The sequence below is a fragment of the Pleurodeles waltl genome, chromosome 12 (assembly GCF_031143425.1).
Source record: "Pleurodeles waltl isolate 20211129_DDA chromosome 12, aPleWal1.hap1.20221129, whole genome shotgun sequence".
In the NCBI taxonomy this organism is placed as follows: domain Eukaryota; kingdom Metazoa; phylum Chordata; class Amphibia; order Caudata; family Salamandridae; genus Pleurodeles; species Pleurodeles waltl.
This window is the reverse complement of record NC_090451.1, coordinates 524513687-524538006: the sequence shown is the minus strand read 5'-3', so window position 1 is coordinate 524538006 and position 24320 is coordinate 524513687. Positions and strand designations below refer to the sequence as shown.

The 24320-nt window shown below is 45.5% G+C and overlaps 1 protein-coding gene across 1 annotated transcript in view; it reads left to right on the top strand.

Annotated features, from left to right (window-relative positions):
* The first annotated feature begins 23719 nt into the window (after positions 1–23719).
* Positions 23720–24320, top strand: part of CNOT1 (CCR4-NOT transcription complex subunit 1) — a 1177977-nt gene continuing 1177376 nt past the window's right edge. The window contains exon 1 of the mRNA XM_069215998.1: positions 23720–23845. The gene's annotated coding sequence lies outside the window, so the exon portion shown is untranslated. The remainder of the gene's footprint in view (positions 23846–24320) is intronic.

Genomic DNA, 24320 nt, shown 5'->3' with positions numbered 1-24320 from the left:
CTCTGTGTACGATGGTACCTCGAAACCAAAACAGCAAATCATGGCCACCAGAGGGATCATATAGATATTAAAGATCGTAAGGCTCAGAGATTACACCTGCGGCATTCCATGACTAGAAAGATTGGCTTTGAAGACAATGGTGAAAGACAAATAGATTGGGTTCTGCTGGCAACAACGTTGGTGATCCTAGAGAGAGATAGTCCTTTCACTCCTATCTCCGCTAACCTTTGAATCAAGGTGGTATGTGATATGGTGTCAAACACGCTGCTGATAAGTCCAACAAGACTAAGGCAACTGTTTCACCATTGTCAATGATGGTTTTCAAGTGTTAGGACCGTGTAAGAAAATTTGATTCTATGCGGTTAGCCACACAGAAGCCAAGCTGAAAAGTATCAGGAATATTATTAGCTTTGTGATAAGAAGATAGCTAATGATTTAAGTGTTTTTCAAACATTTTGACATGAGCTGGTAACAGCAAAACAGCTGGTAGTTAGCTGGTATAATGGGGTCAGCATTGTTTTTCTTTAAAATAGTCATGGCCTATGCTTGCTTTCAGGACTCTGGGATGGCAGCAGTGTTAATAGATGAGTTTAATATTTGACAGAGAATAGGGGCAACTGTATTTTCACCTAGTTTACGTATAGCTGGAGCAAGGGTCACAAGGAGACCCAGACTTACCAAGATTAATCAAATTTGTGGGGAAGGATGGTAGCAAAGTCAGTGAGGCTGAAGGTAGTAACAGTTGTCACAGGAGAGAAAATAGAGGAGGACGAAGCATTTTGCACATTCCTACCAGGGGCAACAATGGTTTTGTGTATACAGATTATTGTGTCCTGAAAAAGGTTGCTAAATTATCGCAGGATGACTGAGAGTGGGAGATGTCCTAACACATTGCTGCTTGGTGATTCATAGATTTAACAACCGCAAATTTATCTCTCACAGAGTTTTGGGCTGACTCTAGCTTGTTTCCGTAGAAGATACATTTTGTGAGTTTCATCTTCTTATTTTACCCTTTACTAGCATCATCGTGGAAGTTTTTTTCCTGACTCATATGGTGTTGGACCTCCATCGCCTTTCCAACTGTCGACACAGTTTCTTTAGGGATCTAAATTCCTGACTGAACCAAAGTAAAATAATATTTTCATTTTAAAAATTTAAGGGGAGCTAGCTCATCAAGGGCTGATAACATCCAATCCTGGTGGGAAATGGCATTGGTATCTATAATGCTCGAAACCAAAGGAATAGTTCTAGCTATTATAGAGTTGAATTTTGGTTTAGTAATCGAATGACAGGGTCTTTTTCAAGAGGTGGAGTTCAAGGATTTACCACCGGAAACAGGTTTGGGAACAATTAAAGAAACCATCAAATCGCCAACGGCAAAATAGAAGGTAATGTTGTTTCATGGTGTATGTTATCTAAAGTAGAGGAAATCAAATCTGAGATTTGGCCAGCTGTGTGTGGGTGGCCTGAGAGACACCCTGTGTTAGGTTTAAAGAGGACAAGTCATCTAAAAACCGTTTTGAGGTCTTCTCTTAAAGGTTGTGCGGGCCACAGGCAAAAAATATTATGAGGGGCCCTTGCCTGTACAGAACACTTTTGAATTGCATTACATTTTTTCCTGCTAATTCAAGCCCATATGATGCCAAAGAATACTAAATTATATGTTAGACTTTAACAGGGTCACACACAATAACAGTTGAAACATGCTTTGCCCGGGGCTCAAAATCCCTTAAGATGACACAGGGTAAAAAGACAGACTCAGTGGTAGTAGTAGGCAGAGAGGGTAAGCAGTTTAGTAGAGAAATAGAAAAGAGGGATATCAAATAGAGAGAAGGTTCACTTTCCCAGGAGGTCCCTTGGAAGGTGGGGGCCCTGAGCAATTGCCCGCTTTGCCCATGCCTTAATACATCTCTGCTTGAAGTAGTGTCTGTGCTCAAGTCAGCGAGATAGTTAAAGTCCCTTTAATCGTAAAATTCAGGAAGGTAATGATGTAAAGAGAAATAGTCTCAGCAACGTATTTAAAGAAGAGAGTAGAATGACCAGAGCTCCTATAAATGAATAAACCTGACACCGAATATTGAAGGGTTAGTCCAAGAGCTTTATCTATATTATTAAGAAGAGTAGTTGTTCGAGTGAAAGACTATTGAAAAATAATTGCAACCCCCTCCAATCTTGGTGGACGATTATAAAAAGGGATGGCAAAAAGGCATCTGCAATATCAAGTACCGAGTAGTCTGTAAGGCACGTTTTCTCAAGGAAAAGGGCATTGGGTTAAAGGTCAACAATGAAATTATAGACATTGTGTTTATGTTTCGGTACTGATCTGGATTTAATCAGGTACTGAGTCGAAACCTGGAGTTCAGTTTGAAACTTTATCTCTGTGACCTGAGGAGGAGTCTACATTTACCTGTCTGCACAAGAAGTTGGGGAATGTGTCCAGGAGGAGCTGACCTGAAGCCAGCAAGAGCTGCACAGGGCCCAGCTGACAGGCGAGCGTTCTTGGAGGATGTCTCAGTGAACCGAGCGCCCTGGTATGCTGGAAAATCAGTGAGGCTTTAGCCCATTCAGCCGTTCTGCTTGGTAACCAGAGTCGGATCAGTGCAAGGTTGGCCCAGAAGTACTGCGTCTGCATTCCTAGCACAAGCAACAAACCTGCTCATTTAACCTTATTTTAAAAAGACGTTCTCTCCTTCAAGGTTATACGCCCACAGGACATTAAAGTTATTCACGGTTTCATACCATATCCGACTTTCTAATTCATAGCAGTTCTCTGAAGAAACCTTCACTGCCAAAGGGACTCATTTGGTTATCCTAACGGAAAGCACTAGTACTGTAGTTCCAGAAAAAACAGAGGTAAATGGCATTACCCACCCGATATTGTCCAATAACTACCGACTATACCAGAACCCACGAAAAGGCCTTGCACCAGGCACTTCTTACTGACGTAGATGGGATTAATATAGGGCTAAGTATACGTCAGGGTTTGCGGCCTTCCTAGATAGGTTTTACGTCCATTACTTGAAAACAACATTGTACGGGAAGAGACAAGTACAATCATAATTGTTAGCAGACATGAATCCAGAGAAATGATCCCCTGCCTGCATATATGGTGTCTGTGCAAACAACAACGTGGGAAACATGTGTATGGCATGGAGAACTCATTTAGACACTAGAAGAATTTTCCATGTTGGTGTTGAGGACTTTCCCTGATGAAAACTGTTATATAGTCCCCTGGGAGATTCACAGGAAGCTGCCACCTGTAGTGAAACACTGTGAACATATATCACAGATATCAAAATTGAATGCAAAGCTGATATTCTGGTAGGCCAGCTAAGCATGGTAACAGTAGTCGCAGTGTAATCTATGTGAAGATGTGTCTTATCCTGGGCCATTAGTCAATCACGAGAAAATTATTCAGAGAATCAACAGAGATTGGTGAAGTTTCCCAACAAGCAGTTGTACCCCATGTTCTTAACCAGGGATCAAAGTGCTGTTAACAATGACACAAGCCATGCTGGCGCCATCAGATGAAATCAAGATAAAAAGTAAAACCAAATGAAAGAGGAGACATAGAACGGTCTATAAAAACCTGAGATCATCTAACATAATCAAAGAGGTGGTGGTTAACGGCACCTAGGATCACAAACATCATTGTCCCCGTACGAGTATCTAGCAACATGCAATATCGAGCTATCAAATGACTTTGAGTCTTGCAACCAGGAGGTGTGATACATGGAAGTGCTCCCAACATTATAACAAAGGGATTTAATAGCAGCAGTCTCTTAAATCCTCTGACAACGCCTTAGCAACCAGAAAATGTTGTTTCATTGTGAAGGGGATTACCCGCCCAGTGCCTGAAATGGAAATATAGAAGTGCAGGTTCTCACTAATTAGAGTACATGTTTCCTCCTTAGAAGTGCAGTTACTCTCCCTCTCAAATTAAAGAAGTACAGGTACTCAGTGCTGGGCAGTACCTTCCAATTTAAAGCACTGCACCCGCCAAGAAAACTGTAGCCTTGGCCGTCATAGTACCTAGGGCTGTTCCCCAATCCGATCAAGCTTGCCCCCCTCAATAGGGCCCGAATACTAGACCTCTTCTATGGGATGCTAACACTAAAACCAATTACCTAGCAAGATACAAAATGCATCAATCCAAGCACACACCATAAATTGGCCATTAATACCAAGTCCAGTGAGGTTAAAACGGAGGTGGAATTCTACTCTATTGCCATTCCCAAACTCTTTTGGAAAGTGTAGACAAACTCAACGTCCTTTGCTCCCCCAAACAAATGTTTGGAAAGTTGTAGACTGGCTAGCATTTGTGGAATCCGCATGGAATCTGCTGATTCCAGGAGATGTGGGTGATAGACAGCAAAGCTGCTGGGCTTCTTCCGGATAATCATCATGAATTTAAAACAGGTGACCAAACCTACCAGAAGAAGGCTAATGGGAGGCTTAGCTGCATAGCTATCCATGCAGCTAGACCGCAAAACTGAAAACATATCTGCCCATTAATCAAATGCAAATATATTAAATAGAAGATTGGCAAATGAGGAAAATCACTGTAATGTAGTGGACATTGTGAAGGAGGACATAACTCCCAGCCGCATTTCAAAAGATACCGACCAACTAGAAACTCTTGATGAAGTGTCACTAGGGATCAGATCAGCTCTTAACAAGAAAATAAGAGAAATGAAAGGAAAATGAAAAAAATCCTAAAGGAAAGCTGCTTGATGATGCATAACCTGACTGAACAATTTAAATAAAAGAGACTAAAATCACCCGGACACCAATAAAGTGATGAAAGAACTTTCTGCGTTTTGGTCAGCACCGTGTGGAAGTAAGAATTCCGTAAACGGAAGAAGCAATAACTGGTTCAATAAGATCTTTAGAGAGAGGAAATTATTGCTATCTAATGCACAAGTTGCTCGCCATTCAGCACCTTCTCATTAGGAGTACTTAAGGCTCTAAAGAGGGAGTATAAAGCCCTAATCAGGAAAAAGAAACATGCATATCAAGTTCTCAGAGAGGACCTGAGTAAGACAGCCGCTTTCAAAGGCAGCAAAAGGTTCTGGGCGATAGTCTCAAGAGCAAAGGAGGAGTACATAGGCAAGCGAACAATATTAGCGCAACTGTGTGGGACTGAGCATTTCCAGAATTTGTATCGAGTGAGAAACACAAGACGCAAACTCATGCACGGTCGGGCACATGGAAATTAAACTTTCATGGAAACAACTCCAGTAGCGTGCTTAACATTTCTCTGACCCGAAATAAAAAGGCCAATAACAGCGCAGGAGCCGAATAAGGCCCGGGGACCTGATTTTGTACCCGCTGACTTGTTTCGAGCCGACCTATCGCTGAGGGCGGAGGTGTTGATTGAAGTATTTAACTGAGTGTTGGCTTCCAATTCTATTCCATCTGCAGTAATAATACCGTTGCATTAAAAGGGCAGCAAGTTATCACCAAGTGGTAATAAGCCGGTTTCTCTCCTAGAAGGTGTGCGAAAAGTCTTTGGGCAGGCTCTGCTAAGCAGGCTGCAGGCATGGGCCGAAAAAAGTTGCTTCTTGACACCTAAGCAGGGTCCCGTGAAGGAATCGGCACTATTGATCAATCAGACTGCATGTGGTTTGTGTCAAACATGCACAACTATTGAAGGTCTGTCCATGAAATATCTGAAATCTGCCTTTGACCTGGTCAATAGATCAAGACTATGACAAGCCCTACAACAACTGGGAATCGAGAAAGCACTGTTCCAAGCAATCGAGAACCTTCATGTCGAGACCAATGCTTGTGTCCGGTGTGGAGCATCATGCGGAAGGCAGTGACTTCTATTCTGCCCCTCAGATTTTTGCCATCTGTTTCTACTTGCCCCACTCCTTCTCTCCCCTGTTTTGAATGATGTTGGCTTATTTCTGGAAAGGGTGAACCCCGATATTATTAAACCGTGTAACAAAAAGATAATTATCTTACTTTTTGCTGATGACGCAGTAATTCGTAAATGCATAGGTCGCTAGCTCACCTTAAGAGATACTGTGAAATCAAATATCTCCAAATCATTTCTGCAAAAACCAAGATTATAGCATCATTACCTCAACCCTGCCACCCCCGACAAGAAAGGTAGCCCCTTTTTGGTGGTCAAGCTCTTGCGAGCGTATGGAACTATGACTACTTGGCCATATGCTTCAACCTTAAAAAGAACTGATGCGACCAAACCACAAAGGCGTCCATTAACCTAAAAAAAGCAACCAACGCAATGCTGAGTTCCGGAAGTAAAATCGGCAGTCAATATATGTGTGCAATATTGCAAATAAACTGACAGAAAGCGGGTGCATCTGCAATTTATGGAGCTGAATTTTAGAGCTACAGCAAAAACAAATTAAAAAAGACCTTAAATTAACAGGAAACAACATTTTAAGGACGGTGGTAAAACTGGGTCCAAGGACATCACTCATCCCTTTGTTCTTGGAAGAGGTGTCCGACCAACTTCGGACTTCAGTGGTTTATGCCCTGTGGTGTACTGGTTACGTCTGAACAGAAATCGTTATGGGGAAGTTAATTCAAGAGCTACATCCAAATTTCTAAAAATGCTAAACTCGCAAGTAATCCATGGGCATTCTATGTTAAAATCACCTTATCGGATTTGGGGCACAAACATCTATGGACTGATCCTGCAACAATTAACCCTGATGCGTTTACCAAAATCAAGTAAGTAAGCATATTGGTCCCTTAAACTCAAGCTATCTGTCACGCCCATAGAAACCTTGATGCTGATTGCCAGTTACCTTCATGTAAAGCAATCGATGGGGCCAGAGAGCTAGCTATCTCGACTGAACTTTACTTTAAGTCGTACCCTATATCTCAAATTCAGATTGCGTGTTTTCTCCACTAGAGTTTGCCAAAGTTTAATGGCAACCAAGCACCCAGCAAGCTATGTGACTGTGACTATGGGTGCTGTTATCAGGTATTGCACTTCTTGTTATTTTGCACAAAATTAAAAGCCCCATGTTAGAAGTGGTTAGTGCCATTATTCAAGCTTTTCTCAGGAACAACATGTAGCAATGGCAGTGACCTGTTATAAAACGTATAACCCTTTAATTTACACTACTGTAGCAAATTACATTTGGGCTGCATGGATTTCTACGAGAAAGCCAAACCTGGACTTTGGCCCAGATATATGTATTTGGGAGGGGGGTGTGGGGGGGGGGGGTGATATAGAATTTAAAATTCTATGTCACAATGCTTTGCATTTCTTTGCAGCAGGGGGTTCATGGGTGGTACATGATCCTCTACATGCAATCACCCATGGTCTTTGACACAAAGCCCTATCTACTAATAACTGCTGACAGGGTTGTGTGTATATTATCGGACTATCTGTCTAACGTTGTGACATAACGTATACAAATCAAGTAGCAACCCATATGTCATGGATACTAGGCTATGTATACACTCAGTTTCTACATGAATTTTGTGCAATCAGATCACAGTTGAGATCCTTAGCATTTTCAAGTAAAACCAGTTGTGAACCCTTGAAAGACTTTTCATAGCACTTACTTTTTAAAATACATCTAACTTAGTTTGTATATGTCACAACATATGAGAAACGGGTGTATTAGCCCACCATATACTCTCATTATTGTGACACCTATGTACATCTAATGGTTATAAAGTGAGCTATAGGATATAAAGTATTGGCTGCTCGTGTACTTCTACCCAGGCCTAAACTGGACCCGGAAGCCTACATGTTTTGCTTTCCTTTTTGTTCTGCCTCAAGATAGTTGTCTTCCTGGGTGGGGGAAACAACTCTTTAGTCTTTGAAGTTGCTAAAATCCCTCCGCCAGATTAACAGCCCCTCCCACTCTTCTTCTTGAAATCTGCACCTTTCAAGAGTTGGGCCTGGCATCTGGGGGCGATAAACATTTATGCTGTACCAACCCAAAGTGACACAGATAGGATTAAAAGTGTGCCATGGCGCCACAATGAGCGCCCATGTCACTCTGCACACTGCACCGCTACGGGTGCAAGCAGATGTATCAAAGTCAGAAGGTTCCTGGACATGAAGACACAGTGTGATTAATTTCGCAGGAACATGACATTTCCCTTGTAGCAATGCTGGGATGTGAGAAATTTACATTATGTGACTGACGTGGAGAAATGGTTTCCTGCACTTTTTCCTGACTCTCTTAAACTTAAAAAGTATGATACCATTGGACAATGATGAATCCGTGAAGCCATTGGGCAGACATGATAGAGACATTCTCTTCAGTGTTCAAAAGCAAGTGGAGGACGGAATGAACTATTCAGAGCTGGTCCACTCCACGTGTCCTATAGTTCTAATGCCTAAAATGACAATCTGGTGGATACCCTCACATGTCTACGGACAAGAGTTGCCGGACCTGGTCATACAACAGCAGAGGCACCTTGATCCACACTCTCAGAAAGTGATTCACTAGGTGAATGTTGGCAGGTAATTTTCCAAGATCAACATTAACAAAGGTTCCCATCACGTTGAACTAAAAGGAGGGTCACAACACGTTACAATGTCTCACCAGATACAAATAACTCATTTTAATGCTTCCTCTGCTTCTGAAGTTTTTCAATAGGAGACAAGGCACACATTTAAAGGTATTCTAAACTATCTGAAGTACAATGACAATATCCTGTTCTCTGTGAAGCCACAAAAAGTGTGCAATGACATTTGTGATAATATGTCACGAACTACACAAGAAAAACTTCATCCTAGGCAGTGTTAGATGTCATCTATATATTTTTTGTGATATCTGTTTTTATTTAGTTTGAGAAACAGCAAACCAAAATAAACATACAACACAGTGCAGGTTACAGCAAAGCAAGATGTCTTCAATGCATAATGATGCCTGAGGGCGCACACACCAGAGTACCGTCAGTGAAGTCATAACCACAACACTGATCTTATCCTTAATCCCACCAACCCGCCCCACATCCTAACAACACCAGGCATTAAATAACATAAGCATGTAGGAATATAGCAACTCCATATTTGGTTGTCACTTGTTCAAGGAGGGGGCATGTGTCCCCATCCCCCATTGCCTCATCGCTACTTGCAGAACCTACTTCCTCCCTACCAGTGAACCGCTCCAACAGTGCACCCCAAGCCGCCACATCAGCAAGTGCCCTCTCATCGCTACGTGTCATGCACATATGTTGCTCCTCCGCCGCCACCCACTCCAGCAAATCTCGCAGCCAGCCAGGAGTTGTAGGGGTCTGCGTACTCATCCAGCCAATTGCTACTCTACGCTTGGCCAGTACCAACGCTAGCTGCACCATCCTGTACACAACTCCCCTACCCAGCGGCTTACGCATCACTCCCAAAAGACAAGTCATCGGGGTTGCCTCCAATTCAAGTTCCGTAGCCTCTGCAATCGCCGCTATCACTTCCTGCCAGAAAACAAACTGCACTACAGGACCAGGCCAGGTGCAGCAATGAAGCACCAAGCTCACCACAACGAGGACAGCACGCTCCTCGGCCTGGGTCCATCTTATTTAGTTTACTGGATGTGATATATGTTCTGTGCACAAAGTTGAAATGCAATAGTTTGAACCTGTGATTGCATGACACCATTCGGACCAACGATAAGGCTGCATCCCAATCAGTGTCCTCTATGGGCAGCCCCAAGTCAGCCTCCCACGCCTTACGTCCCGCGCTTATCACACACGGTTGATCCTCCCGCAGTGTTTTGTAGAGCCGAGTGATCAGGTGCGTACTCTCTCCTCCCAATTAAGCAATCCATTTAATACAGAGGAGGCCTTCCTGGATTTCACGGGCCACACTTTAAATTTTACCATGTTGCAGAAACTGTCCAGAACCCAACTCAAACAGGTCCTGAGCATCAGTAAATGAAAGAAATTCACCATTAGGGTATTGGTCACCAGCCACCTCGCAACCATCCAACCTCCAGGCCTCTACCAACACTGTCCTTGCCATATCCAGAAACAGTGACAGATCCCATATCCTTAATTTCCTATCAAAGGGAGCTGTAGGAGCACCTGTTTCACCACCTGTTCACAGATCCCAGCAATAGTCCTTACCAGGTATGGCGTGGAGAGATCAGATCTGCCGCCCGACATGCGGATATGCACCAATGACCACCCATCACACACACCAGCATAAAACCTGCATACAACCTCTTTTCCCAACTATCAACCTCTGACATCCATTTGGCTGCACACTGCAGATGTGCTGCATAGTAGGAATATCTGATGTTCGGGATCGCCAGTCCTCCCCCCTCTAGGTCCTTCTGTATGACGGACAGCGCCACCCGACTTCGCCGGCCCGCCCATACTTGGTAAATCAACCGGCTATCCAAGCGATGAAAAAGCCGCACAGCCAGTGGATACAAGGAGTTCTGTACCAGATAGAGGCACAGGGGCAAAACACCATCTTTGCTACTGCAGCCCGACCCATAACGGAGAGAGGCAGCTTATTCCAGAAATAAATCGAGTGTTCCAGGCCCGTTACTACTCGCTCAACATTGTGTTTATTGTACGCATCTACAGAATCAATGACCCAGATACCCAAGTACCTAAAGCACTCAACTTCCCAGCGTACCCCAACCCCAGGAAGCTCAACCTGAGGAATCCCAACAAGAGACCCCAATGGGAACAGGAGCGATTTTTTCATATTAATCTTGAGACCAGAGACAGCCCCAAATGCCTTCAACCTCTGTAGCAGCGCTTGCACCGAAACGTGGGGACCCCACACATAGACCAATGCATCATCAGCATACATGGAAATTACGTGTGTGGCCCAACCCACCAGAATCCCCCAATGCACCATCTCCTCACGTAGCCAGATCGCCAGAGGTTCCACCGTTAGAGCAAACAAAAGAGGCGAGAGCGGGCATCCCTGTTGTGTACCCCTGCCAATCTCCCAGATGTTTGAGGTCTCTCTCCCCCACACGTACATTAGCTGTTGGGGCAGTATACAGTAGTCGAACCCAATCGCAAAAGCCGGGGCCAAAACCCATGCCCGCAATACCTCCAATAGATATCCCCACTCTACTGTGTCAAAAGCTTTTTCCAAGTCAAGAGATACCAGTGCTAATTCTGTCTCCATTCCCTTAGTGTCATGCAGGACATGTGACAAGCGACGCAGATTATAGGACGTACTACGACCCGGTATGAACCTGCATTGGTCTTCCTGCACCAGACCCTGAATCACACCCCAGAGCCGAATGGCCAAGATCCTGCAGAGTATCTTGACATCATTATTTAACATAGTTAGCGGTCGATACGAGGAGGGATCAGCAGCATCCCCCCCGGCTTGAGCAGCAAACACACTATACCCTGACGCATGGTGTCTGGTAACATACCACGCCCCTGCGCCTCCTCAAAGACTTCCAGTAACCTCTCCCAAAGTGTGGAGGAAAAAGCCTGATACAGCTCAACAGGAAAGCCGTCACTACCAGGAAATTTGGATTTTTGCCATTGCCGTCACTGCCTCTCCCACCTCCTCTACAGTAATCGGGAGTTCAAGAGCATCCCTACTCTCTGGGTCCAACCTCAGAAGCTGCATCTGCTGCAGAAACTTCCCCCGACAATATAGCGCCAGCCCTAGATACCCTCTGGAAATGGGACGCCAATTCCCGTAGAATGTCCGTACACCCCGGGAGGAGTTCACCTTCAGTGTTCCTAATATGTAGTATAGGCGGGGCCTCCACTTCCTGTTTCAAGATCCACGCTAATAGTTTACCTGATTTATCGCCTTCTCGATGTAACCGCTGCCTATACCCTCTCAATGTTGTTCTGCTTAGTGTGTCCCAACAAGCATTAACCTCCTTGTGTAGCCTGAGTTCCTCCCGCCCAACCGTGCTCTCTTCGGGTGGCTGCCGCTGTACCTCCCCCAGTTTCACCTCTAGGGCCATAAGATCCTGCTTTAGCTGTGTGCGCACCCCAACCAGCTTGCTTATGCACTCTCCCTGAATGACTGCCTTCATAGCCTCCCATTCCAGGCCACAAGACTCAGTTGTGTTCCAATTCAAGTCCATATATTGTTTTATAGCTACACCCACTCTTTCCCGACATCCCTGATCAGTCAGCAAATCTGCAGGCATGCGCCCACTTCGAGCTGTGCGAGTGGCCATCTCTCCCCATTGCAATTGCAACCAAACTGCCATGTGATCAGACAAAAACCAACCCAAATGAGTAACATCCAGGACATGCGAGCTGTTGAGACCACCCAACAGAAACCTGTCTAGTCGAGTATAAGTATCATGTGTTCTGGAGTGACAAGTATATTCCCTACCGTCAGGGTGCAGTTCCCTCCAACCGTCCCAGAGACCTGTGTGAGCCATCACATCTCTAAGAGATTTTACAATCAGTGATTTGGTTCCCAGTTTCAGTGGAAGGCGATCCAACTCCCCATGTACAATACAGTTATAGTCCCCTGCCCAAACCAAAAGGCGTATCCACACTATCCCCCAAAATTTCAGGTATTCTGGAGTAGAAAGAGGAATCGTCCGTGTTAAGAGCATATATATTATGGATAACAATGGGTAGACCATCTAACATGCCCTCCACCAGCACATATCGGCCCTCCAAGTCCACCTCACTGTATACATGGGTAAAGGGGACCCCCGGGGCCACCCACACAGACACCCCACGTGCATAGGAAGAAAAGGAGGATGACAACATCTGCCTGCTACTTCTTAGCCATTTTATGCGCTTCCTTGTCAGTTATGTGTGTCTCCCGAAGACAAGCAATATGAACCTTGTGTCTTCGTAGGAATTAATGCACCCTGTAGCGTTCTGTATAACTTTTCAAGCCCCTGACATTCCATGTCAACATATTAATAGAACAACCCATGGCAATACAATGTGGTTCCTCCACCCGTAGGACGCAGCCCACTGTGTGTTACCCCCCGCAATGAGACAAAAGAAAGACATATTGCACATCTTGCTCCAATACCCGCGCTGTTGAGTAAACTGCAAACATGAACAAACCTCCCACCACCCCCAACCTCACCCTGGAAATACAGTAAAACAACCAAAACAGACCATACTGTAAGTCCAGTCCATAAATGCTGCCAGGACCGCAGCCTAAACTTACCATAACAAATGACCTACCACAACTGTGGAGTGACACCCCCCCCCCCCGGCATCAGTTTTCAAAAGTACCCAGGACACCCCAGACCTGAGTCCCAAAAGTGCCAGCGGCACACCGGAGGGCCAGGTACAGTCCAGTCCACCCGCATGACCTTTTCGGATCGATGACAAGCAGCACAACAGCAAAAATAACAGTCAGGTCATTCCAGCATCCCCACCCGCTTCCAATTCCTCCTCCAAAGCTGTACCCCCAACCGATTCAGCAGGCACCACCGCCATTGTTCCATCTCGCTGTATCTCCACTCTGTGACACGATTCTGCCAGCTGCCCAGTGCCATACGATCTCCAGTCTGGGCTTTCCTCTTCGGAAGCCTGTCGGGCCTCGCCTCCAGATCCCTCCGTTCTTCCCAGGGCCACCTTGTCCCACATCTCCAACCATTGCCACACCTCCTCTGGGCGATCGGAAAAGTGTGATCTCCCGCCCGACAAGACCTTTAAATGTGCTGGATACAGGAGCATGTATCTAATGTTCATGACTCGGAGCTTCGCCTTGACCTCCATGAACCCCTTATGAGAATTCTGCAACTTGTATGTGTAATCAGGATAGATAGAGATCTTGCAGTTCTCGTATAACACCTTATCCGACTCACATGCAGCATGTAAAACACAGCCCCGGTCCTTGTAGTTGAGGAAGCGGGAATAATAGCTCTAAGTGGCGCACCAGGCCGAGGAGGCGCGACAAGGGCCCTAGGTGCACGTTCCACCACAAAGAGTCTAGATAGCCCAGTTGGCTGCAGCGCATCTCTGATCCAGTTCTCATCAAAGGATTCTGTGGCAGAGCCCTCTGCACGCTCCAGAAAGCCCAGCAACCTGACATTGTTCCGCCGGGACCTCCCTTCTGCATCCTCCAACCGTCCAACCGTGGAGGTGGCCTGCACCATTTGCTTTTGCAGTGTCCCCACCTCAGACTGTAGCTCCGCTATGGAACACTTCACCACCTTCACCTTCACCTTGTCGGACACCTTCCGGAGGTCCGCACGCAACAGACAGACCTCCACCGTCACGTCTCTATTTTACCCTCCAGTGCCACCCGGGAGCCCTGGATGGCCGCAAGCAGCTCCGCATGCGATGGCTCTTCAGTGTTTAGCGGCACACCAGCAGGATCTCCACTCATGTCCAATCTCGCTGCACGCTGCAGGAGAACCACCGGTGTTGTATACTGTTCCATAGTGTTGCCCTGTGATGCATCTGTCTGTTTATGATGCCCCATTTCTCTCCTCACCAGGTCCAGATGCAACAAGCAGCCTCCCGCAGAGTCCTGACAACAAAGTACCACAAAAACAGTGTCTGCAGCTCTCCACTCCTTTAAGAACCACTGACTGGCCAAGCAGTATGATCAAATAGCTGTGAGCCTCTCCAGCAGCCGAGGATCAAGCAGGAAACAATTACCAGCAAGGTCAGTATATGTTCAACAACGCAGAGAATCTGCAAAAAAGTGAAGAAAAATAAAAGTTGAAACAACTCTGCAAGGATGTCCGGGGGCACCTCCGGGCACTCTCGCCCTCCAGCAGTGTGGTTCTGTGGGCCCAAATGCCCCAGGATGTCACCCCGTCACTCCAGGGCCTGAGGAGCATGCTCCTGCATGCCTCCCAGCTCAGGCGTCCGCCCACCAAGCTCGCAGCCACATAGGCCCCTCCAGGCGTGGCACCAGGACAAGCCGCCCGACCCACAGGCCACGCCGGGCAGCGAGCCCAGAAAGCAAGCCTCGCAGCCCCAATGGAGGCCCTCGCAGCCGCCGTCACCACCAGTAGGCCGCCCCTCTCGCCGCGGGTCCGACCGACCCCTCCTGCACCAGCCGCGGCAGGCGGCCGCTTCACAGCCCGAAGCCAGCTCCTTTGCAGGTCGGGTGGGCGGCATATACAACACGCCAGCCCTCCCTGAGTCCACTCTGCCCTCCACCGGCCCGAGCCACGCGACCCAGCAACGCACCAGCATGGCCCAACAGAGTCGCGCGAGCGCCGCCACAGAATTAGCGGCGACGGACCCAAAGAAAAGGGATCCAGTCACGCCCGGGTCCACCAGACGTCCTCCAGATCCAGAAGAACGGCTCCCACAGCCGTAGGGTGACTCAGGACCACGGCAGGATATGGCCGTGGACGGCAGCGCACTAGAAGCAAGTCCCGTTGGCCATGTTCCTTGGCCACGCCCCCCCAGATGTCATCTATATAGAACATTTCTCAAATCCTGCAGAAACTATCTTTGAAGGCATACACCCTGATCATGATCAGATTTGAGCCCTTGTGTCAGAGCCACCCTAGAAAATGCGTCTCCAGTTGTTTCTGGGGCTGGAAAACTACTGTATAAGATATATTCCAGCCTTTGCTTTCGTCAGTGCTCTGCTGGGTAATGTCTTTCATAACAAGCATTGGCAAAGACAATAGGTCTCAGCAATGGGCGACTTAATGCCTTTGGTAATGGTGTGGGGTGGTGGACAGGAGGACGGTGGGGGTGGAGAACAGGAGGGCAGGTGGGGGTGGAGAACAGGAGGGCAGGTGGGGGTAGCGGACAAGAGAGCAGACGGGGTGGTGGTGTGAGAAACCAGTGGCCCACGTCCTTTGCTGCTGCATTGCTGAGGTCAGAGAGCATGCCTATATTTGGGTCCTAAAGATAGTCGTGTCTTACCCAGCACTGTGCTGTCAGCATCTGTTCTTTCTTGAAGGGAGACCACAGAGGGAATGTGACAGTAACCCGTCTTTTACCGCCAGTGGTCAGAACAGCCAGGACCAATCTGTGAATAAAAGTGGCCGCAAGGCGTAACCAGCACTCCTAGCCTGTGATGGGCCAGGAACCCATTTACAAACCAAAAAAGAAGTCCCAAAACAATGCCAGAAAATGCCAACTGTGTTTGTTTAGCAGTAGTTGGGCGGTGCACTGGAAGGGGGGGGGGGCTAAACCCCAGAACAGCCACGATGTATGCATGCCCTTGCCAAATTAGGAGAGCGCAAAATGGAGCGAATCGGTCTCAGCAGTTTGAGCTATTGGCATTGTTAATTTACTGTCTTTTAGCCATGTGTTATGGGTTGGAGTGAATGTATGTGGTGTGTAGTGTAATCCTGTGGGTTGGACTGGAATTATTTGTTGTGGAATTCTGTTGCGTAGAATTGTGTGGTGATGAGGGAGTTATGTGTAGTGAAATTATGTGGCACAGTGGGGTTATGTGGATAGTAATTATGTCTAGTGGTATTGTGTGTCGTGAAGTGGCATGTAGTGGAGTTGAAAATTACATGGTGTGGTTTTGAAATCTGTGGCATGATGTGGAATTTTGTGTTTGTGGATTGGACATACGTAGTGTGGAGTGGAATTGTGTTGTAGAATTACGTGGTTTGGTGTGGAAATATGTGGTGTGGAATGGAATTGTGTGGAGTTCAATTGTGGTGTGTGGAAATGTGTGGCGTTCAGTGAAAATATGCTGAGTGGAATTATGTGGTATGGTGTAGAGTGTCTTTATGTGGATTGTTGTTATGGGGCATTCACTGGATTTATATGGAATGTATTTATGTGATATTGAGTAGAGCGTAATTATGTGGAGTGGATGTATGTGGAGTAGAAATCTGTGGGTTGGATTTGAAATTGTTTGGTGTGGAACTCTGTGGTGTTGAGGGGACTTGTGTTTACTGGAATTATGTGGCACAATGTGCAGTGGAATTATGTGGATAGTAATTATGTGGTATTGAGTGTACTGAAATTATGTGTAGTGGGATTCTGTGACATGGAGTGTATTTATGTGTAGTGGTATTGTGTGTCATGACGTAGCATATAGTGGAGTGGAATTATATGGTGTGGTGTTGAATGGTGTGGCATGCTGTGGAATTCTGTGCTGTGGATTGGATATGCATGGTGTTGAATGGAATTGTGTGGAGCTGAATTGTGGTGTGTGGAACTGTGTGGCGTTAAGCGAAATTATGCAGTGTGGAATTATGAGGCATGGTGTAGAGTGTATTTATGTTAACTGTTATGTGGTGTTGAGTGTATTTATGTGGGGTGTATTTATGTGGTGTTTAGTAGAGTGTAATTATGTGGAGTTGAATTATGTGGTGTTGAGCGGTATTATGTGAAGTGAAAATATGTTGCTTAGTGTGGAATTGTGTGGTGTGGAATTATGTGGCATGGTGCGGAGTGGAAGTATGTGGTGTGAAATTATGTGCCATGTGTGGAGTAGAATTATTTTGAAAGTAATTATGTGGCATGGTTGGAGTGGTATGTGGTGTGGAGTTATGTGGCGTGTTACTAAGGTGCATTTTGTGGAGTGTAATTATGTGTTTTGGAGTTGAGTGGATTTATGTGGAGTGTAAATATGTGGAGTGAAGTTTACTTATATAAGTTGAAGAGAACTTATGTGTAGTGGAATTATCTGGAGTGGAATTATGTTGCGTGAAGTGGTATTCCTTGGCAAAGAGCAGAGTGGAGTTTAATTTGATTGTAATTGGACTGTAATTATATGGCATGAAGTGGATTGATGTGTATTGGAAGTGTGTGTAGCTGAATTGTGTGGAGTGGAATAATGAGATGTTAAAATGTTTTGTGTGCAGTGGAATTATGTGGCGTGAATTTGTGTGCGCCTGCATGAGAGACTTTTTACATCTGAGAAATGCACTAAATCATCACACTGTTTTTCATATCAAATTATTTATCTTTTCTAATCACGATTTTGCTAAGGCTTACCCGCCCTTTGAACTTTTGGGCATTGAGTGCACATTGGTAATTACTGCAAGGCCGTTAAAGCACCTAGAAGTCTGTGTTTTATTTGCACTTAGTATACATTGTCACTACTGGCATGAGTTCCTATTGAAAAGCAAAAATGTGCAGTTGGTATCTGTGTCTTGGACCATGTGCATCCGGGTTCACTCTAGACAAAAGATTCTGTCGGCAGCAGTACAGATGTGGGGGCTGTAGACACAGATCATAAACCCTGAATGGTAACAAGACAGTGGACTACTAGAGACCTGGAGCAGTGGGGGTCATTGAGGAGCACTATCAAAGAAGCTGCTGGGAGAGGAAAGGGAACAGAAGGAGGAAGGGCAGGGAGGGTGCAACAGACAGACTGTCTGAAAGCTGCAGGGAGAGAGGTCTGCAACTAAATCAAGCTTGTGAAGGGGAATATTGGTATCTATTTTGTTTAAGTACTGAAACGCCATAAGCAAATTACAGACCGGAACAGAAATGCCATGAGGTGAATAATAAAGCTGATCTTTGAAAGAAAAGTAGCACCAGGGTTGGGGCTGGTGGGAGAGAGCTTGTAAAAACACAAAGAAAACAAGCATTTGCAATGCAACAGAGGTCTCGCATTTCTCCGACTTAGAGCTATTAGCAGTTGTAAACTCCCAACCTGACTTTTCTTGCCACATTAAATGGAAAAAAGAGCGTGATCGCGCTGCTACAGTTCACTCGTAGTCAAACCTACCGGCAAAAGTGCAATTGTCTACATAACCGGAAAAAGTGCAATTAACTATGTAACCGGGTCGATGTCATGGAAAGCGCTCGACTTCTGCCAAGCGAGATCGCACTGTGAAAAAAGATAAAAAGTAGTCCACAAACCGGACGGAAAACAGCGAGCCTCGCATGTTTTCAGTACTTGGTCACTGCGCTCGAGGAGGGCTAACTACCGGAAAAGGCGTATGCATGCCTTCCACTAATGAAAGCAAGCAGATTTGAAAAGGCAAGCCCACGAACCAATGAAAGACACTGACAGGACATGAACTGGGCTCTGAACCCTTTTCTAACTCCTAAAGCGTCTTGGAAGTGAAATGCATGCGCAAGCGCATGCGACGCAGGCTCAACCCTAAAAAGTAGCTGCTATGATAGGAGGGGTGGGGGGGACACAAGTACTTTGGGCAATCTCTGGGGGGAGGGCTAAACACAAGAAGCGACATACCATGCTTGCCGTGGACAAATCGGCACAAAGGATACGAGAGCGAAAATGGCGTGAGCAAAAGGTTAGTCTGTGGGCGGGCTGGAGCCCAAAGACTGAAAACTACATGTCTCTTCAAGACATTGCATGCGCCGTCTAGCCAAGACCTAAAAATTAACCTTATTGACAGTCAGAGTCCTGTCAAACTGCATTTGAGAAAAATCAGGTCTAGCATTCTGGAGGCTGATGAGCTGGGTTGCTTCAATCCTGGATGGCACAACGAAATCTTAGGAGATGCAAGCCCCGCTGACCTGAGTGTTATACTGGCTAAATAAAACATCAGTCCTGAATTACCCCTACACACATGCCAGTAGGAAGTTGACAAACCCACAAAAGATCTACTCCATGAAAGAAAAAGGTCAGGTCTAGAAGGGGCTTCTGAAAATGGTCACCTTTTCGTGGATGAGAAATGCTTCACAGTCACCACAGGGAACTAGGCACCAGTTTTTATCAGAAACACCCCCATCTATAAAGCAGTTGAAGATGAGATTGCAAGTCAGCTTGTTCAAAATAATTAAACAGCTAAGGATAGACCAAAGCCCTGCTGATTTCTATCACGATTTATGTCAACTTATGATACTGTGTCTTTGATTGCTAATAGTTCCTAAGATAAATTTTATGGCATATCCAAACGGTTGCCCCACACAATGAGAAGAGTGCAAAGGCATCATTAGAACACCCCACTGTTCAAGCAGGATATGAGCTGGTTCACTCTTAAAAAGTGTAGAGATCGTAACAAAATGATTTTCATCATTTGTTGGGTGAACTTGCCTATCACAGAAGAGTACTTGCGTACTCCAAATACAGGTTGTTGATCTAGGACACATAGGTGAGAAGCAGTATTGGCACCAAGAGAGACAGAAAGTGTGGTTCCCCTTTCTTGATGATCTGGGAGAAAAGATACTTATCAAATGTAATCGCTGTCAGAGTTTGAGAAACAGACCTCCTGAGTCGCTGAAGACACCTGAAATGGCACCAAAAAAAAGGACGTTGTATAGACCTCTTTTGTCCAGCAATAAAGGGTTGATATATTGTTTTCAGTGGTTAAAATCGCCTGTTTTCCACAAGTTGTGACACCCCAACATGACAGCTGAGGTGACAATCCCTGCATTCAATAAAATCTTATTTAGCTTTGGTACACATGCAAGTGCAAAACCAGGCAATGGTCCATCATTCAATAAAATGTTTAAGAAGTTATAGGATCATTTGGACTATAATCACTGGAAATAAATACTTTGTTATGACTACAAGCAAATGACACTGTACAGCGTTTCATAGCCACACTGAAAAAGGCAAAGAAAGTAGCTAAAGCCATCAAATTTGCCACATCTTAGACACTATTAGGATACCCTCTGCAGCACTGCTGGAAGGTCAAGCACTTAACTTATCTTTAGCAGAAACCTCAGGCAGATGAAACACTGATAGATTCCTGATGTACAGGGCCTACGACTGTGGAGCTCCTTGATCCCATGCTTTAGAACTGAAGCGAAGCAGACTTTTGAGTAAGCTTCTGAAAACCGAACGAGTCTCACTTGCTTTCAACCGGGCACTCAGGCCCAGTAGGACGCATGGGTTATTAGCATCAGTTTTGGGTGACTAGGCTACCCCCATCTGATCTGATTCATTCACCCAATATATCACATATAGCCTTTAGCTGACTCATCGACTTCCTTTTCAGGTCATAGCTTACCAGACGGCACAGCTGTCTGGTGTGCTAAAGACATCTAGGGGACATTGAGAAAGCTGACTTAAGAATGCATTCTGCCCATTGCTTGCCACTGGCTTTGTGGTTTGTAACACACATTTTCTTGCTTTCCATTTACTGGCTTTATTTGTTTTAGGCTGTCCTGCTTGAGTCTGTACCTTACCTTGCCCAAACCTTATTTACACCATCCTTCTGAGTACTCATTTTCTGTAAACCTTGTGTATCTTGTTCTTATCTTGTCACATTTGCTGTGCATTCAAAGTCCGAGGTCAAATGTCAAAGGGCACTTGTTTATCTTTCTTTCTCTGACTTCAAAGCGAGGATTTTTGTGACAATCTTGATGGATACTGGGGTAGGAAAGTGTTTTTTTTCCTAGCGCTCCACAACATTTGAATGAACTGTGTAATTATTTCAGAATACATCAGAATTAGGGACACAAATGAAAAACGTTTTGTTATTTCTGAAGTGTGTTGGAACAAATATTTTAATATTATCAAAATAAGTCATTACACAAATTGATGCAATTTTCATGCATTTTGCCTGTGCACTGTATAGTTTTATATGTAAAACTGTATGTTGAAGCAAATGTAATGATCATTTCAATTGAAAATGTGTTTTCTGTAATGGCTGTGCTACTAGACCATGGATACTCCACACCAATGCACTCTTCTCTGCACCACTCCACTCTACACCACTGCACTCTATGCCACTTCATGCTACCTCTCTCTACTCTACCCTCTACTCTATGCCAATTAACTCTTTGCCACTCTACACCACTGTACTCTACACCACTTCAGGCTAGGCCTCACCAGTCTACTATACGCCACTCTGCACTCTACGCCAATGCACTTTACTCTGTAACAATCAACCCTGTGCCCCTGCACTCTATGCCAATCCACTGCATGCCACTCTAATCTATTCTGTACCCCTGCACTTTACACCACTTTACTCTAAACCACTACACTCTATGCAACTACACTGTACCCTGCACCACTCCATTCGACGCCACTTCACTCTACTGTAAAAAAAGATCTGCTCTATGTCACTCCACTCTGTGCCACTGCACTCTAGTCTGTATCACTGTACTCTAAGCACTGCTCTCTATGCCACTATACTCCACTCTGTACCACTGCACTCTTGGCACTGCAACAATGCACTAACCACCATTCTACTCTATTCCTCTCTATGCCACTGTACTTAAAGGCAATATACTCTGCACCACTCTACTCTAGTCTGTATGCCTCTGCCCTCTATCCTATTCAACTCTCCTCTGTGCCACTGCCATTTACATCACAGATCTGTACGCTACTCCACTCTACACCCCTGCACTTTACTGTACCCCATTCCGCACCATTGCACTCCTCTAATCCACCCCACTGCATTCTACAATGCTGCATTGTACGCTGCTGAATTCAATGCCACTGCCCCCACTGCACTCTATGTCACTTAACTCTGCAACAGTCTAAGCAATACACTCTAAACTAGTCCACCCTACTCTATGCCACTCCAGTGTATGGCACTCTACACAACACACTCTGTCACTCCACACTACTCTTCACCATTCCACTCTACAACAATGTACATCACCAACTTTTAGCCGTGCTGAACAGCAACCACTCTGGTGTACAACATGGCTAAAACACACTGGCAAAGTCAATAGCTCTTGCATAGCCAAGACCTATTAGCTTTGCTAACGCTTGTTTCACTTGTCTCTGAAAGCTCAGACGGACTGTACTGTAAACCCCCCAAATTGAACAGTGCTATACACATCCCTTAAAAGAAAAATTAGAATAAAACTGCTGCTGTCTATCTCACACTAAATGGATCGCATAAAATATTCCGAGTTGACAGCATACATGCCAATCAATATACCCGATTCAGGCAGGAGAATCACTATTTTTAAAGTTTAAAACTGGTTTATTTTGGCTGCCTCACGTCTGAAATTGCCACAGTGCCAGTCCAACTGTCAGAATGGTTTGAAAACTACGCACTAAGAACTTGAACTCTGCATCCAAGAGTTCGGCATATGCAGAATATTTACTCTGGACTACAGAAGGTTTTTGTTGTTGTTACACTTTTTATATAGCGCGAACTAGACCGGAAGGTATTAGAGCCCATTACAATGGTCACCAGTTACATTACACAAGGACACATTACTTTTAAGCAGGCACGGGGAGATTGTGATTTGCCTAGAATCACACGATGTTGAGCCAACGCCGAGGCACAAACCTGCTTCCCGAGCTCCAAAAAACAACAGCTCTGGCCGTTACGCCACATCATCTCTCTAATGGCCACTATTTCGGATGAGATATGAACACTACCTTCTAATCTGTACTGGACTCACAGGCAGCATAACATCTCTCAAAGTTTAAAAGATCAATAGCAGAAACGACCAAACATTTTTCACAGAGAGAGATAGAAGAAAACGCACATCTTCGTTCTAAGTGAATGGCGTACGCTACGCTCAGTAAAAAGGAAAGTTGCTCTGTGGCACTGGAAAAGCACGCTATGCCTTAGAATGTGTAATGAAGAACAGTTGTTCGGCAACAGTTTTGGGAACAATGGAAGTAGCACTTTCTGTTCCAGCGTTACGGCGATCTTCACTTGAGAAATGAAACATCAAACGTCCCTCGCTTTCCTGCATATTGTGGTACAGTCCACTCTACTTCCTGTCGGTCGTTCAGGCGGCTCAGGAAGAAAAGCTTCAATTGGTCCAATTGTTAGGGGCCTCTCCTGCGCAGGCGCGGAAGTTGTTGGAAGAAAGCAAGGAGCGACCCAGAAACACGAAGAGGTGGTAACGTTGTGAATATTCTTCTGTTTCACTATTGGGCAGTAAGCACGAGCGCAGGCGCGAGACTGCCCAGGGTAGCCCTGGATTGGTCGCCAGCAGTTTGTTTGATTGTTATTGCGCGTGCGTTGGAGCAAAGCGGGCAACAAGGTGGAGGGGGTGTAGGAGGGGCGTTTCAGCGGCTGAAATAGAAGCGGGGAGGGGAAAGGCCGCGACGTGGGCGCGCGACCTCCGGCGCCATTTTGTAGGCAAACAAGCGAGAAACCGAAAGAGTGAGAATCGCGAGAAAGGGGAGCCGCCCGAGGTGAGAAAACTATGCGCAAGGTGTAGCTAAAGTGTTGGGACAAAGAAGGGGATCTTAGCGCGCCCCAGCCTTCCTTAGTTTGGTTGCGTATTTTCCTTAGGTTAGGGTCGGGTAGTGTGCTTCCGCCTCAGATCGCGAGTTCTAACCCTAGCCGGTGCAGTTTATTGGGAGGGGCTTTCCTTGTCCTTATTAGACCCTTCTGTGCACTTTAAAGAAGATCGCTACGGGGGAGAAATGTTGTTTTTTCTTATTCGCTTACTTTATCCACAATAAAGGTGATAGCAACTCTTATTGACGGACTGCACCACCCTTTCAAGTGGATGTCTCTTTCATTTGTAGGATAGTAATCATCCAAAGTGGATCTATACAGCGACATTTGCTGTTATTGATCCGGTCTCCTGTATCTACACCTATTCGACCAATGGTGATGGTAATACTGATACTTATACTACAACAATAGCATTTATATTGTCTC